Source organism: Xyrauchen texanus, chromosome 20, assembly GCF_025860055.1.
Source record: "Xyrauchen texanus isolate HMW12.3.18 chromosome 20, RBS_HiC_50CHRs, whole genome shotgun sequence".
NCBI classification, from domain to species: domain Eukaryota; kingdom Metazoa; phylum Chordata; class Actinopteri; order Cypriniformes; family Catostomidae; genus Xyrauchen; species Xyrauchen texanus.
The window spans coordinates 26180035-26196986 of record NC_068295.1 but is presented as its reverse complement, the minus strand read 5'-3'; the positions used below and the strand labels follow the sequence as shown (position 1 = coordinate 26196986).

Here is a 16952-nt window from a genome sequence, read left to right as displayed (position 1 = left end):
ATGTGTTCCACATTCAAACCAAAATATCTGACTTTCTGTTGGTCTGAGCTAATGACTGTAAATTAGAAAGTTGTTCGGCCCGACGAGATCTAGAAGTGTTCCGAGTTTCATATTATTACATGCAAGCATGTTTGATATATGGACAAGTGTTTGAATCCCATTCCAGGTGTCGCTGTCGAGCCCCCTGCCACGCCGGGTACCAGATTCAGCCCGGCCCTGATGGCCGCGGGTTCTGACCTGTGTGCAAAGTTTCAAGAGTTTTCGAGCATGTTAAGGGCCCCAAAAGTCCCAGAAACCTTGAAAAACAATCAATCAAAAGCAAATGTAAACCCAACAGAGAACCCCCCTCCCTCCCCACACACACACACAAAAAAAATTTGGCAGGCCCATTCTGTCTGTCAGACAGAGAGACACTGAGAGAAAAAACACAGAAAGGGAGGAGGAGGGGTCACTCAGAAAGAGAAAAATTTTAAGAAATCCACATTCAAACCACAATATCTGACTTTCTGTTGGTCGGAGCTAATGACTGTAAATTAGAAAGTTGTTCGGCTTGACGAGAACAATATACACGCCGAGTTTTGTAACTGTAGATAGAACTAACTAAGTTATAACACACTTCATGTGTCCATTTTTAGTCATAAATCAATTTCCTCGCGACGGCCAAACCGTTCGAGATATCAAAAATCCGTCCGGAATGTAGCATCCTCAATGTCTTGACTTCATGCCGACCGAGTTTGGTGGCGATTGGATTCATTCTCTAGGAGGAATATATATAATTCCAGAGCACGTGTTTCCAAACAACCCATAATAGCCGACTTCCTGTTGGGCTGGCGTAAAACTTAGAGCACGAAAGTTGTTCGGCCCGACGAGACCTACAAGTGTACCGAGTTTCATATCATTACATGCAAGCATGTTTGATATATGGACAAGTGTTCGAATCCCATTCCAGGGGCGCTGTCGAGCCCCCTGCCACGCTCGGGTACCATCTTCGGTCCGACCCTGATGGCCGCGGGTTCCGACCCGTGTGCAAAGTTTCAAGAGTTTTCGAGCACGTTAAGGGCCCCAAAACCTTGAAAAACAAAAATAAAAGCATTTTCACTCCTCAGCAAAATCAGCACCCTCCCCCAGACACAGAGAGACGTAGGGTCAGTGAGAGAGGGAGAGAAAATTCTCCAAAACATCCACATTCAAACCACGATATCTGACTTTCTGTTGGTCTGAGCTAATGACTGTAAATTAGAAAGTTGTCCGGCTCGATGAGAACAATATAATTCCTGAGTTTTGTGACTGTGGGTCAAAGTGTAAAGCAACCCCCACTTTTGTCAAAAGGTGGCGCTACTGAGCCCCTGCACCACGCCCGTTTCTGAAACTTTGCACATGTGTACTGGCTAATAAATGTGATGAGTCTGTCGAGTTTCATGCAATTTCAAGTATGCTAAGAGTCTCAAAAGCATCAAAAAGAATATTCGAGTTTGAAGCGTTGCCGCGGCGACAGTATCGAAGATATCAATAATCCTTTCACATGTCTACATCTGCCGTGTGTTTACATTATACACCTAAAGTTTTAAGTAAATCGGGTAAAAATAAGTGGGTGATTTCAAAGCATTTTAAAAGTGACACACTTCCTTCTGCCAGTTGGTGGCGCTATAACTTTGACTGACAATAGTCACATCCATGCGATCGGCTTCTTCCAGCGATCACGCTGCTGCGGTTTCATGGAGATCAATTAATGTATGCAGAAGTTATAACACACTTCCTGTTTCTCTTTTCGCGCCATCATTTCGTTTCCTCGCCACGGCCAAACCGTTAGAGATATCAAAAATCTGCCGGCAATTTTTCATGCTCAATGTCTTGACATCATGCTGACCGAGTTTGGTGGCGATTGGTGGAATTCTCTGGGAGGAGTATTCCAAATTCCATTGCGTGCGTTTTCAAACAACCCTAAATAGACGGTTTCCTGTTGGTCTGGGGTAAAAAGTAAAAGTATGAAGGATATATGAAACGATGAGATCTATACGTGCATCGAGTTTCATATTATTACATGCAAGCGTGTTTGAGTTATAGACCAAGTTTTCGGACCCTGTTCCAGGGGCGCTGTCGAGCCCCCTGCCACGCCCGGTACCAGCTTCAGCCCGGCCCTGACAGCCGCGGGTTCTGACCCGTGTGCAAAGTTTCAAGAGTTTTTGAGCACGTTAAGAGCCCCAAAAGTGCCCCAATAGTCGTAAAAAAAAAAAATAAAAAAATAATAATAATAATCCTAACGAAAACAATAGGGTCCTACGCACTTTGTGCTTCGGCCCTAAATATAGCTGCGAGCAGCGATGGCGGGCCCAAGCCGGTGGCACCGCCACCCCCGTGCCTTTAGGGTTGCTGTGCACGATGGGCAATAACGTAACCTCGCTTTGACCGTCGAGAAGATGTGTGCTGTAGAGCTCGCATAAGTGTGTGCTCTGCAAAAGTGCGCATCGAGGGCACATATCGACCACAAAGTATGCGTGAGCACCCTTCCGATACCTAAAATGAAAAATGAGACACCCTACGGTCTCATGGAGTTAATGGACACATGGAATAAGTACACAAGACTGAAAATTCATATGAAGTGTGCCATTTAGGACAGGGCCTATGACCGTGAACCACAATAGTCACATCTATGAGATAATTCAAATGTAGAATAATTTTTGATGTCATAGGATGTCATAGGTCAATATCTTTTGCAGCACTTAAATGTGTTAATCCAGAAGGCCAGTATTTATCTGGAGGTCTTTGTACAGGTTTATCAATGTAATTATAATTTACGCTTATGTGTTCCTATGATATGCAATGGAAGTACATTTTTATGTTTAACATGGGTGTATTCACAATACATAGCATACGATATAATATCTTAAGATTATTTATCATTATGTTAAGTACATCACACAAATGTGACTGTATTCACCTGTAATGTCTCCAATAAGTACAGTATATTGGCCTGTATGGCCATGATATATTGCCTTAGCTAGACTTTAGCTAACCTATTACATTAGCTAGTAGCTCATGAGTCATGAATGTTAGCAAGACACAAGTTAACTATATTTGCTTTTGGCTAATTAGCTGTATAGTCGAGGCACTGTACACGCCGCGGAGGGAGGGAGGGAGGGCGGGCATCGACAAAATCTCATCTACCGACCTGATGTTTTGATTTTTTATTTAATAAATATATTTGTTTGACAGGGAAGCTGTGCGCAAACAGGAATATATATATTAATTTATTTATTAAAAAAATAAACACCCCAGAAAAAAGGGCACTTTCTCTCGAGGAAGAAAAAGGGCAGGTGCTCAAGCCCCCTTTGATGTCTATGTGTGCACGTGCCTGAGGGTGAGTAAATGATGAGAGAAATATCTTTTTGGGGTAAACTCATTTTATTTGAAAGACTATCTAGGTACATAATAACACTGCATTGCTGTGACTGTTTATAAATTTCAAAATGTACAAGCTCACACTTTAAATGGTCAGTGCTTTGATTTTTAAATCATTAAAATAGCAACAGATCAGAGAAGAAAAATGGAGATTGAGTGATTATTTTTACATTTTACATGCCATTCAAAAACGTGGCATTTTACAGCGTAACAGAGAAATTAAAAAACTTAAAATAATACCATTTGTACTTTCCAATGACTTGGGATGTCTATGTTCAGGGCTGAAGGCTAAATTGTTACTGTCTCTTTAAGAGGGTTTTATCGCATGTTACGATATTCAAGGCACAGTTCAGCTTAATCTTTTGAGAACTGAGAAGTATCATTATTTTCGTTTTGTGCCTTGCTTGTTGCATCTGTATTCATTGTGAGATGATAAAATACAGACTGCGTGAATGGCTGATTTTGTTCACTTGAATTTTGTGACGTGTTTCAGAAAGATTATCGCGAAGACAGAGACAAGCGCAGCCGGTTTATTTTCTTTATTTTACAAAAGCACAAGGTTTTGTTGTTATTTTAAGTGTACACAAATAAAAGTACGACTTTCATAGTTTGTGATGATGTATTAAATCAGTATGGGCACAAATAACGCAGTATTTTGTTTAAGTTGTTTCCGCTGTTTCGAGAGAAAAATATAGGACGTCATCTGGAATAATGCCAGAATTTAATATAATTATACCAGATTTCTTTCTCAACTGTTTGTTCACTTGAGACATAACAGACTCCTCAATATATCATGTATTTTTACACTTTGTTGTATGAAATTGTCCGTTCAGGCGCAAGCAGCAGGCGTTCGAGCGGCGTTAGACACGACGCGGCTCGATCGCTGTGTCACTCAATCTGCTCGCAAACATGTACTTGAGTTGTTTTCACATTTGTTGAGTTGAATAGTGTAAAATCGCTTGAATGTTCAAACAGGCAAACATTGTATACAACCGACAAACCTTCGTGAAGATGCGAGCAAAGTTGAAAAGGCAACTTTAAATCGCAACGTCAATTAGCTCTCCTCTCTCGTTCGGCTTAAAGCCAAAATGTTCCCACACCGGAGCTGAAGATTGCGGCTTTGAAATCAATTCCATGTTGGACTCGTTCTTCCTAACTGGCTCGCTGAAGATGTCACGAAACAGAACACTTTAAAATGCAGTTGGTTCACGCCTTCTCTTCACTAGACGGTGTCCGCTCTGTCTCTCCCTCTGTGTGTGTGTGTGTGTGGACACGCTGCCTGAGCCCCGCCTCCGACACAGAGTGCAGACAAGATGATAGAGGCAGCGCGATCAACTAAAATGTTGGTGACATTCATTTTAATGTAAAAATGAATCTGATTATTATTTTTAATAATAAAACAAATGATCAGTTGCAATATATCGCGGCACCAAAAATGATCGCGCTCATTTCCATATATCGTGCGATAAGTCGATATATTGACTATCGCGACAGCTCTAGTCCGACAACCCTAAAACAACATCATACTCGGAAGTTTTGATACGTTAGCATCGATCAGCCCATCCCTACTTTCTTTAGACATATGTTTCATGTGTTGGTTTTAAGAAAGACTCGGAGTACTCATAAAACTCACAGAACGAAATATGCGTCACACTTTACTGCGTTCTCAACAACATGTAAGTCTTCTTCATACGTTAAAACAACGAGAATACAGAAAATAGGCTTAGAACTCCACCTAGTGGTTATATTATAGAATTAAAGGAGAAATTACATGAGACAGCTTTATAACTTAAATGGCTTTAACTGAAATAGACTAAAGTTTAATATAACTATTCTGATAAGTGTATATTTCCAACATCATGTTTGTGTTATCCGTTTCTGTAAGTTTTTGTGACGTGTTTCAGAAAGATAATCGCTTAGACAGAGCGATAGTTTATTTTCATCTTAACCGGACATCACAGTTGATCATTGAAATAATTCATAATTCAATATATTGATACCCGATTTCTTTATCAACTGTTTGTTCAATTGAGACATAAGGGGTGATTTCAAAGCATTTTGAAAGTGACACACTTCCTTCTGCCAGTTGGTGGCGCTATAACTTTGACTCACAGTAGTCACATCCATGTGACACACTGCTGAAGTTTCATCGAGATCAGTTAATGTATGCAGAAGTTATAACACACTTCCTTGCTTTTATGCTTCCTTTGTGTGCTTTTTGGAGCTTCAAAGTTCATTTGCAATGTGTTCCACATTCAAACCAAAATATCTGACTTTCTGTTGGTCTGTTTGTTCACTTGAGACATAAGAGGGTGATTTCAAAGCATTTTGAAAGTGACACACTTCCTTCTGCCAGTTGGTGGCGCTATAACTTTGACTCACAATAGTCACATCCATGTGATACACTACTGAAGTTTCATCGAGATCAGTTAATGTATGCAGAAGTTATAACACACTTCCTTGCTATTTGCTCCCATTATATGCTACCTTTATGGGGTTTTTGGAGCTTCAAAGTTTCCTTTGCAATGTGTTCCACATACAAACAAAAATATCTGACTTTCTGTTGGTCTGAGCTAATGACTGTAAATTAGAAAGTTGTCCGGCTCGATGAGAACAATATAATTCCTGAGTTTTGTGACTCTAGGTCGAAGTATAAAACCAATACCCCACTTTTGTCAACAGGTGGCGCTACTGAGCCCCTGCACCACGCATCAAAAAGAATATTCAACTTTGAAGCGCTGCCACGACCACAGTATTTAAGATATCAATAATCCTTTCACACGTCTACATCTGCCGTGTGTTTACATTATACACATAAAGTTTTAAGTAAATCGGGTAAAAATAAGAGTGTGATTTCAAAGCATTTTGAAAGTGACACACTTCCTTCTGCCAGTTGGTGGCGCTATAACTTTGACTCACAATAGTCACATCCATGCGATCGGCCTCTTCCAGCGATCACACTGCTGCGGTTTCATCGAGATCAATTAATGTATGCAGAAGTTATAACACATTTCCTGTTTCACTTTTCGCGCCATAATTTTGTTTCCTCGCCACGGCCAAACCGTTCGAGATATCAAAAATCCGCTGTCAATTTTTCATCCTCAATGTCTTGACTTCATGCTGACCGAGTTTCAGTGGCGATTGGTGGAATTCTCTAGGAGGAGTATTTCACATTCCATTGCATGTGTTTTCCAAAGAACCCTAAATAGACGATTTCCTGTTGGGCTGAGGTAAAAAGTAAAAGTATGAAGGATATATGAAACGATGAGATCTATATGTGTACCGAGTTTCATATTATTACATGCAAGCGTGTTTGATTTATGGACCAAGTTTTCGGACCCTGTTTCAGGGAGCTGTCGAAACCCCTGCCACACCCGGGTACCAGCTTCAGCCCGGCCCTAATGGCCGTGGGTTCTGACCAGTGTGCAAAGTTTCAAGAGTTTTTGAGCACGTTAAGAGCCCCAAAAGTGCCCCAATAGTCGTAAAAAAATAAATAATAATAATAATAATAATAATAAATATAGCTGCAAGCAGCGATGGCGGGCCCAAGCCGGTGGCACCGCCACCCCCGTGCCTTTAGGGTTGCTGCTGGCACCGCTACCCCCGTGCCTTTAGGGTCGCTGTGCACGATGGGCAATAACGTAACCTCGCTTTGACCGTCGAGAAGACGTGTGCTGTAGAGCTCGCATCAGCGTGGGCTCTGCAAAAGTGCGCATGGAGGGCACATATCAACCACAAAGTATGCGTGAGCACCCTTCCGATACCTAAAATGAAAAATGAGACACCCGGTCTCATGGAGTTAATGGACACACGAAATAAGTACACAAGACTGAAAATTCATATGAAGTGTGCCATTTGGGACAGGGCCTATGACCGTGAACCACAATAGTCACATCTATGAGGTAATTCAAATGTAGAATAATTTTTGATGTCATAGGTCAATATCTTTTGCAGCACTTAAACGTGTTAATCCAGAAGGCCAGTATTTATCCGGAGGTCTCTGAACAGGTTTATTAATGTAATTATAATTTACGCACTGCTGAAGTTTCATCGAGATCAGTTAATGTATGCAGAAGTTATAACACACTTCCTTGCTTTTATGCTGCCTTTATGTGCTTTTTGGAGCTTCAAAGTTCGTTTGCAATGTGTTCCACATTCAAACCAAAATATCTGACTTTCTGTTGGTCTGTTTGTTCACTTGAGACATAAGAAGGTGATTTCAAAGCTTTTTGAAAGTGACACTCTTCCTTCTGCCAGTTGGTGGCGCTATAACTTTGACTCACAATAGTCACATCCATGTGACACACTGCTGAAGTTTCATCGAGATCAGTTAATGTATGCAGAAGTTATAACACACTTCCTTGCTTTAATGCTACCTTTATGTGCTTTTTGGAGCTTCAAAGTTCATTTACTATGTGTTCCACATTCAAACCAAAATATCTGACTGTCTGTTGGTCGGAGCTAATGACTGTAAATTAGAAAGTTGTTCGGCTCGATGAGAACAATATACACGCCGAGTTTTGTAACTATAGATAGAACTAACTAAGTTATAACACACTTTGTGTCCTCTTTTAGTCATAAATTCTTTTCCTCGCCATGGCCAAAACGTTCGAGATATCAAACATCTGTCCGCAATGTAGCATCCTCAATGTCTTGACTTCATGCTGACCGAGTTTGGTGGCGATTGGATTAATTCTCTATGAGGAATATATATAAATCCAGAGCATGTGTTTCCAAACAACCCATAATAGCCGACTTCCTGTTGGGCTGGCGTAAAACTTAGAGCACGAAAGTTGTTCGGCCCGATGAGATCTAGAAGTGTACCGAGTTTCATATTATTACATGCAAGCATGTTTGATATATGGACAAGTGTTCGAATCCCATTCCAGGTGTCGCTGTCGAGCCCCCCTGCCACACCCGGGTACCAGCTTCAGCCCGGCCCTGATGGCCGCGGGTTCTGACCCTTGTGCAAAGTTTCAAGAGTTTTCGAGCATGTTAAGGGCCCCAAAAGTCCCAGAAACCTTGAAAAACAATCAAACAATCAAAAGCAAATCTCACCCAACAGAGAACCCCCCTCCCTCCCCTCCCCCCACACACACACACACACAAAAAATTTGGCAGGGCCATTCTGTCTGTCAGAGAGACACAGAGAGAAAAAACACTGAACGGGAGGGGTCACTCAGAGAGAGAAAAATTGAAAGAAATCCACATTCAAACCACAATATCTGACTTTCTGTTGGTCGGAGCTAATGACTGTAAATTAGAAAGTTGTTCGGCTTGATGAGAACAATATACACGCCGAGTTTTGTAACTGTAGATAGAACTAACTAAGTTATAACACACTTCATGTGTCCATTTTTAGTCCTAAATCAATTTCCTCGCCACGGCCAAACCGTTCGAGATATCAAAAATCCGTCCGAATGTAGCATCCTTAATGTCTTGATTTCATGCCGACCGAGTTTGGTGGCGATTGGATTCATTCTCTAGGAGGAATATATATAATTCCAGAGCATGTGTTTCCAAACAACCCATAATAGCCGACTTCCTGTTGGGCTGGCGTAAAACTTAGAGCACGAAAGTTGTTCGGCCCGATGAGATCTACAAGTGTACCGAGTTTCATATCATTACATGCAAGCATGTTTGATATATGGACAAGTGTTCGAATCCCATTCCAGGGGCGCTGTCGAGCCCCCTGCCACGCTCGGGTACCATCTTCGGTCCGACCCTGATGGCCGCGGGTTCCGACCCGTGTGCAAAGTTTCAAGAGTTTTCGAGCACGTTAAGGGCCCCAAAACCTTGAAAAACAAAAATAAAAGCATTTTCACTCTTCAGCAAAATCAGCACCCTCCCCACAGACACAGAGAGACGTAGGGTCAGTGAGAGAGGGAGAGAAAATTCTCCAAAAACATCCACATTCAAACCAAAATAGCTGACTTTCTGTTGGTCTGAGCTAATGACTGTAAATTAGAAAGTTGTCTGGCTCGATGAGAACAATATAATTACTGAGTTTTGTGACTGTGGGTCAAAGTGTAAAGCAACCCCCCCACTTTTGTCAAAAGGTGGCGCTACTGAGCCCCTGCACCACGCCTGTTTCTGAAACTTTGCACATGTCTACTGGCTAATAAATGTGATGTGTCTGTTGAGTTTCATGCAATTTCAAGTATGCTAAGAGTCTCAAAAGCATCAAAAAAGAATATTCAAGTTTGAAGCGTTGCCACGACAACAGTTTTTAAGATATCAATAATCCTTTCACACGTCTACATCTGCCGTGTGTTTACATTACACACCAAAAGTTTTAAGTAAATCGGGTAAAAATAAGAGGGTGATTTCAAAGCATTTTGAAAGTGACACACTTCCTTCTGCCAGTTGGTGGCGCTATAACTTTGACTCACAATAGTCACATCCATGCGATCGGCCTCTTACAGCAAACACACTGCTGAAGTTTCATCGAGATCAATTAATGTATGCAGAAGTTATAACACACTTCCTGTTTCTCTTTTCGTGCCATCATTTCGTTTCCTTGCCGTGGCCAAACCGTTCGAGATATCAAAAATCCGCTGACCAATTTTTCATCCTCAATGTCTTGACTTCATGCTGACCGAGTTTCGTGGCGATTGGTGGAATTCTCTAGCAGGAGTATTTCACATTCCATTGTATGCGTTTTCCAAAAAACCCTAAATAGACGATTTCCAGTTGGCCTGAGGTAAAAAGTAAAAGTATGAAGGATATATGAAATGATGAGATCTATATGTGTACCAAGTTTCATATTATTACATGCAAGCGTGTTTGATTTATGGACCAAGTTTTCGGACCCTGTTCCAGGGGGCGCTGTCGAGCCCCCCTGCCACACCCGGGTACCAGCTTCAGCCCGGCCCTAATGGCCACGGGTTCTGACCCGTGTGCAAAGTTTCAAGAGTTTTTGAGCATGTTAAGAGCCCCAAAAGTGCCCCAATAGTCGTAAAAAAAAAAATAATAATAATAATAATAATAATAATAATCCTAACGAAAACAATAGGGCCTTGCCTTTTCAAGGCTTGGGCCCTAATAATAATAATAATAATCCTAACGAAAACAATAGGGTCCTACGCACTTTGTGCTTGGGCCCTAATAATCCTAACGAAAACAATAGGGTCCTACGCACTTTGTGCTTGGGCCCTAATAAAAAATATATATATATACAGTCAGGTCCATAAATATTGGGACATCGACACAATTCGAATCTTTTTGGCTCTATACACCACCACAATGGATTTGAAATGAAACTAATCATTTCATCCAAATCAGGTGAACGGTGTAGGAATTACAACAGTTTGTATATGTGCCTCCCACTTTTTAAGGGACCAAAAGTAATGGGACAGATTAACAATCATAAATCAAACTTTCACTTTTTAATACTAACAAAACTGGCACATATACAAACTGTTGTAATTCCTACACCGTTCACCTGATTTGGATGTAAATACCCTCAAATTAAAGCTGAAAGTCTTTAATTTCAAATCCATTGTGGTGGTGTATAGAGCCAAAAAGATTAGAATTGTGTCGATGTCCCAATATTTTTGGATTTGACTGTATATATATATATATATATATATATATATATATATATATATATATATATATATATATATATATATATACACTGTAGTATGACCATAAAAGTAGTCCATGCAACATGTGTGCCATTTTCCAAGTCTTCCAAAGCCATTTTATAACTTTATGTGAGAAAGACGAAAATGTAAGTCATTTGTAATTGAAAATCTTTTCTTCCTTCTGTTCAAATCTGACACTTTGCTGAGACGCTTGATAATTTACGCTTGTTTCAAATTGGATGCCAAAGAGCTCATATGCAAATCTACAGCATATCTACAGAAGCAGACTTGCTATGGTTTGTCACATTGAAGCTTTATCGCTACAAATTATCCACAGCTCTATACTGAAATGAAAGTAATTTCTATGTAACTTTGAGTATTTCCTTTATTAACGACCATACCATATCAAATGGTTATTAGGAGTGGGCAGGGCTGGACTGGTAATCTGGCATACTGGGCATTTTCCCAGAGGGCCGACGCACTTTGGGGCCGATTAGGGGTGGACTGGCCTTTGGGAGAACCAAGCGGGCCGGTGAGTCACCCGCGAAAGCTAAAATGCTAAAATGAGCCGCCGCATTATTCAGAACGGACCACAAAATGCTGCCACTATATGCAGAAAAGGACAGCGAAACCCCCCTCTTAACAACTTTTGGGCCAGTTGCTATGTAAAATCCCGGGACGATTTCTCTTCCCAGTCCAGCCCTGGGAGTGTGCAATTTATAAGTAATACAAACTTGATTGTCATGAAATCCTATGAATATAATGTTGTTGTAACCTGTCTTGTAGGATTATTTTATGTAGATTGTGACAACACAGTAAGCTCTGCTCTTTTTACAAGCATCATGATTCAGTGGAATGGGGAGGGGGATGACTATTAGCCTTTGAATGTTGTTTTGCACAACATAAGATGGTGATAACTGTTTTGCTTGAAAACTTGGCTTTATAATATAGTCATAAATAAGTAATTACTGTACAAATATTGAATAATTATTTCTCTTTGTTCAAACACCAGCCAAAACTTTTCATTGTTGAGTACTTTCTTAATAATAATAATAATAATCACACACTTCCAAACAGTTTTAACTTACCATCTGCACCAACAGCTGAGGCAATTGCATCCCAAGCATTATCTTTTGTTAATTATAAAACATTTCCTTTGTCCTTATAAAAAGTCTCCACAATCTGTCTTGTGTCATCCATCGCTGTAGACTTGCGAATCCAAGAATGATGCAAGTTCTGAATTTACAGACAATTGGCTATTGTGTGAAGTTGTTTACAATATTACCAGCACACTCGGCTATGTTTGTGTATTGCTCTTAAGCTATAGACCTGGGGGGTATTCCAGAAAGCAGGTTAAGGGACTTACCTAAGTAAATTTACTCGAGAGTAAGCGGGTAACCTCAACTTTATGTTCCAAAACCTGTGGTAACTTTCAGAGTACGTTAGTAGGCATCACAATGTACTCTCTGAACATAACCTGCGTACAGAGTAGGTTGTGTTCCAGAGCTAGTTTATTTCAGGTAGATGTCAGTAAGATTGTAAGAGTATGCTTGCCATTTTGATGACACAGTGGGTGTGGAAACTCAGATTATGCACATGATTATACTTTTAAAGCATTATTATGATAAACTGCAATCTTTACTTTACCTCACAAATCTTCTTTACTCTGGCATTTCCAGTCTCTCACACTTGCTTTCAAAAGTAAATAAATTGTTTACATTTTTCTTTTCTTTTAATGGGAAGTTTTTAATACTGTAATATTTTCACTGAAGAACACATTGGAAAGGCCTCCACACTCTTCACTGTAAAGAAATGGCTTTATGTATTTATATTTAGCTCTTCTAATAAATAATTTGATTTCATCCTATTAATATTCTGAACAAATCTATAAATATCATAGAATACAATAATATAGCACCCACATTATTTTCACAGTTCCTTCAGTCAATGAATATTCATGTTATTTATATAATTACATTCCATAGTATCAATATACAGGTAATATTTATCAATTTCAAAGCTTAAGCAATTAATCCCTCATTCTTCTTCTTCATTAAATAGATAATATGTGATTATCTCATGTACTACAGATATAGCATAGAGGTTAAAGATTTTATTTCTTATCACTTTAATTCATGTACTTTACATATAAATGCACACATTTCCAGACTTCTTCATTGTATACTCTCTTTATTATCTGAAAATATAAATGAGACATGTTGTCATTTAGAGTAACCTACAGTGCCCTCCTTTAGCTTGTGCTGAAGTGATTTAATGAAAAAATGTCTTTCTGATGCTCAGCCTCCTCTAATCCATTTGGAGCTGTAAATGGTCCTTCTTGAAATTACATTTTGAATCTGGTTTTCAATATGGATATTTTCTAGCTTTCTTTACAGCTTGGAAGAGATGAGTTACTTTTCCTTAATGCTGAGTTCATGAACATCTACATTGTATAATCAGACACACGTCCTTCAATTAAAACAGCATAATTTAATTCAGTAAAATGCTAGAGGCAGATAGACCCTCCTCTACATGAGAATGCACAGCCATTGCTTTTAGGGGACAAACACGTTTTATTGTAACACCAAATAAGAAAAGAACATAATGGACACATAACATTGTATGCCTCCTATCTTTCTCCACCTCTGTTACAGCAGATCTTCATCTTATAATCCAATAATGTGTGGCTTACTGATAAGCATTACATTAAATCTATGGAATCTTCTGTGGGAGAGCCTAGATTTGAAAGAGGTTCCATTTAATACAATGGCACCATCAGCAACTGTGGGAAATTTTATGATGCTAATTCAAAGTAAGATTTCATAAACCCCAGTGTTAAACTGGGTACATGAAATAGTATTACAACTAAAAGAAGTACGTTGAGTTCACATGACATACAGTAAAATAAAATACAGTAAAAAAACCTATAGCTAAATAGGATAAAACCTTTATTATTATTATAATATTAATAGAACATGAATGTTAATACCTATTATGAAGTTCAGTGCAAACAAATAACATAACGGTGGACCTATTAATGTCAGAAGGAAGAGTAATACACAATTCAATTTGCAGAGTAATACACAGTTTATTGGGAAAACGGGAGTTCAAGGGGTAACAAACATAATCGAGGGCTAGACTGGATAAGGACCACAGTCAATGTCGGTCGCAGGTATCATGGAACGGTAATGCCCAGCCAAGAGCAGTCTGCACAGGAGGTCAAGGATGATGGCGAATGAGACAGGGGGAGCAACAGGCAGTTGTGGCAGGTGGGGCGGGGAGAAGGGCAAGGGAGATGGAGATGGCAGCGTAGAAGCCAGAGGTGGTGGGAAGATAAGCACTGTCCAGCAACCAGGGAGACGGGGAGACTGGAGAGAGAGAGTTCTCTCAAAAAAAAAAAAAGAAAAACAAGACAAAACTGATCTGAAGGCAAGCCACAGGAGATTAAATAAAACAAAATAAAATTATATAAATGAAAAACCTATTAACTATGCCAAGTAAAATTGTAGTAACATTATGAGTACATAAACTGTATAAAACTAAAAATCTAAATCTGTAAAACAAGCAGGGCTCAAGACACAGCAAAAGAAAAGAAAAATAGAAATAACTTGGAATCCAAAGCAAAATCAAAACAGAAGAAAATAAAGCTTGACTAGATAACTAGACTACCAGGAAGGGAATATAAAGGGAAGCTAATGAGGGGTAACACGTGAGAGAGATAATGAACTAACAGGGTAACAAGAGGACAGGGCGACAACTGACAGTTGAATGCATGGCACACACAATAGAACAACACTTGCAGAAGCACATGGTGAACGAACACAAACACCACATGCTGAAGCGAGTGGGCGGACAAAAAAGACAGCCATGTGCTCCGGACAAAAAACTGTACAGACACAAACACAACTAGACTGACCAAACCGGCGTCCTGACATTTAAACTTTAATGTAGGCAAGAGAGGTCTAATATTAATGTTGAATTAAGCTTTTACAAGTACGGTAAAACGTTATTGTTTTATTAATATAAAAATTCACACATTAATTCAGTATACTTTCCCTCAAGCAAACTGTTGCAGCCCCATTCTGCTGTGAATGCCTTTATGAGTTCACTGTGACCGCAAACAAACTCTGTGTTTCAAATTCACATTCGAGTGAGCTAACCCAGAACTCCTATTCTGGAACCAATAACCGCGAGTAAGCAATGCTTGGGTTAATCAACCAAGAGTTCAGGGTTCATGTCATGGTAAGTTAACCTTGCTTTCTGGAATACACCCCTGGTCAATGTATAAATGTATTTAATACGCAGTTTTAATTTTGTTTGTTTAAGCCTATAACATGTAGTATACTGTAGTTTTAAATGGTACAACCATAGATCTGCTTAAGCTACATAATTAAAATCATTTAATTTAATTTTTGTCATTTTACTGAAATGTGTAACTATTTCTGAAAATAGTGTTTTTGGCTCATGGTTTGTTTTCCCACATTCATAAAACTAATTTATATAACAATACAAACACTAGACTACAAATATACAGTGCATTCAGAACATTTTCAGACCCCTTAATTTTTTTCACATTTTGTTATGTTGCAACCTTATGCTAAAATGCTTTAAACTTAGGGATGCACAATATATCGGCTGCTGGTATATTATTGGCCGATAACCAGGAAAATCTAAATATTATTATTTGGCCGATAATGGAATTATCGGCCAAATATATATATACCGATATATTCGCTGATAATTTTTATTTTGCGGCTGAGAATCTTTGACTGCCTGCAATGTCTTTCCTTCTCGAGCAGCCCCATGCCCCAATGTGTCTTTGTGAGTGAGAGCAGGTGAGAGCTAAACTTATGCCGCTCTGTGTGGATTATTTCAACATCTCTGTACCTTGTTACGTTGTTTTGGGTCTGATTTTAATTCGGGATCATATGTTGTGAGTAATGACATACCATTTTCCATATTCAGTTTGTGTTTCATGAGGCAATAAATGAAAACGTGACAAAAACATGTACAGTGGATATAAAATGTCTACACACCCCTGTTAAAATGCCAATTTCTTGTGATGTAAAAGAATGAGACAAAGATAAATCATGTCAGAACTTTTTCCCCCTTTAATGTGACCTATAACGTGAAACCTAACCTAAAAACAAACTGAAATCTTAGAGAAAAAAAAAAAAAAAAAAAACTCACAATAACCTGGTTGCATAAGTGTGCAAACCATTAAACTAATACTTTGTTGAAGCACCTTTTGATTTTATTACAGCACTCAGTCTTTTTGGGTTGGAGTCTATTAGCATGGCACATCTTGACGTGGCAATATTTGCCCACTCTTCTATGCAAAAACACTCCAAATCTGTCAGATTGCGAGGACATCTCCTGTGCACAGCCCTCTTCAGATCACCCCACAGATGTTCAATTGGATTCAGGTCTGGCTGGGCCATTCCAAAACGTTAATGTTCTTCTGGTGAAGCCATGCTTTTGTGGATATGGATGTGTGCTTTGGGTCGTTGTCATGGTGAACTTCCTCGTCATCTTCAGCTTTCTAATGGACACCTGAAGGATTTGTGCCAAAATTGCCTGGTATTTGGAACTGTTCATAATTCCCTCCACCCTGACTAAGGCACCTGTTCCAGCTGAAGAAAAACAGCCCCAAAGCATGATGCTGCCACCACCATGCTTCACTGTGTGTATGGTGTTCTTTGGGTGATGTGCAGTGTTGTTTTTGCGCCATAACACATTTTCCCACGTGCTTTTGGGAGACTTGATGTTTGTTTTTGCAAACTTCAGCCGGGCTTGGATGTTTTTCTTTGTAAGAAAAGGCTTCCGTCTTGCCACCCTACCCCATAGCCCATTCATATGAAGAATACATGAGATTGTTGTCATATGTAGCACACAGCCAGTACTTGCCAGATATTCCTGCAGTTCCTTTAATGTTGCTGTAGGCCTCTTGGAAGCCTCCCTGAC

The 16952-nt window shown here is 39.6% G+C and overlaps 1 protein-coding gene across 2 annotated transcripts in view; it reads left to right on the top strand.

The window, feature by feature from the left end:
• The window catches only part of atrnl1a (attractin-like 1a), a 421271-nt gene that overhangs the window by 113303 nt on the left and 291016 nt on the right, over positions 1-16952 (top strand). The gene's annotated exons all lie outside the window — the stretch shown is intronic.